General features: G+C 58.1%; 1 protein-coding gene across 1 annotated transcript in view; it reads right to left on the bottom strand.

Annotated features, from left to right (window-relative positions):
• The window catches only part of RAB11FIP3 (RAB11 family interacting protein 3 (class II)), a gene marked incomplete at its 5' end in the record, with an annotated part of 22,788 nt that overhangs the window by 12,218 nt on the left and 9,327 nt on the right, over nucleotides 1-1,243 (bottom strand). The gene's annotated exons all lie outside the window — the stretch shown is intronic.

Here is a 1,243-nt window from a genome sequence, read left to right as displayed (position 1 = left end):
CCCCCCCACCCCTGCCACCCCTGCGGCTGGGGGATGGGGAGCACCTCCTGTCCCCAAACGGGCACTGCCACCCTTCTGCACACTTCTCACAAGGATTATTCTCACTATTTGGCTCCGGATCACCGGAGAATCGCTGCCCACACGGAGCTCGGAGATTTTAGGAACTGTTGATCATGTCCCTGTCCGGGGTTGAAGCACGGGCGCTGTGCTGATGGCTGGGGACGGGTATGAGCTCTCCTTTGCACGGATAACGGACGGAGATCGCGCCCCCGGCTCCGCGTATGCCCGCACCAGCTGCCGCCATACCGCAGCGGTCAGGGTTTGGCTCAGCGTGACCCGCGGTGCCAGCAGCCAAGGTCGGCGTTACCCTGCCCCTCAGGACGGAGTGCCAGCTCTCCCCGCTGAGAAAAAACCTTTTTTAGAAACAGCTCCTTGGTGAGCTGCTCCTTCCAGCCCTGCAGGGGTGACTGGTGCAGCCGCAGGCTGGGGAAGCGAGCGGGGCTTGGGGCTCCCTCCTCATCCTCCACCCGAACACACGCTGGTGTCCAACAGATGCCTCCCGGACACATCACTGGTAGCGAATCGTCACTGTAACGACGGCAGCAAACACAGCTCTAGCCTGAGCGGAGAAGCAGCAATTGCATTCCCTGGTGCTTAGCTCAGTTTAAAGAAAAAAAACCCAAACCAATAAAATCATCTGGGAGTCCATTCTTGCCTTGAGCTGCAACAACTACATTAGTTCTTAGAAGGAGGAATTAAAAATAGCTCAGGACAACTTTCTTTAAAAAAAAAACCCAAAAAACAATGACCGAGCAGGGGTCGTTGTCAGGGTTATCAGCCCCAGCGGCAGAGGCGCATCCTCAAACCCCCATTTCCAAGGAGCTCGGAGCCGCTGCTGGCCGGGCTTCAAGGCCGCTCGGCGCCCGCCCAAGGGGAGGAGGTCAGGCCCCCGCGTTTGCCAGCGATTGTACCGAGTCATGCATGTCCCCAGCACCGGAGGGAGGAAAAATATTTTCCTCTGCAAACAGCTTATCGGGAAGCAGCGCCGGCACCTGCGGGTCTCTCTGGAGGGGATGCACGGCTGCTTCAAGGGCACGAAAACAAGATGTACTGTTACAGAACTGGTTCATCCCCAGCTCCTGGCCGATTTCTTCCCTGCCTCCTGTGCTGCAGGCTCTGGCAGCAGAGCCATGGGGCCAGGACCAGCCTCCACACCTTATTCCAAGGGGAAAAAGCTGCAAAT

This window comes from Pterocles gutturalis, unplaced genomic scaffold (assembly GCF_000699245.1).
Source record: "Pterocles gutturalis isolate BGI_N339 unplaced genomic scaffold, ASM69924v1 scaffold6036, whole genome shotgun sequence".
NCBI classification, from domain to species: domain Eukaryota; kingdom Metazoa; phylum Chordata; class Aves; order Pterocliformes; family Pteroclidae; genus Pterocles; species Pterocles gutturalis.
Note: the sequence above shows the minus strand (reverse complement) of the source record. Positions and strands in the feature narration are given on the sequence as shown.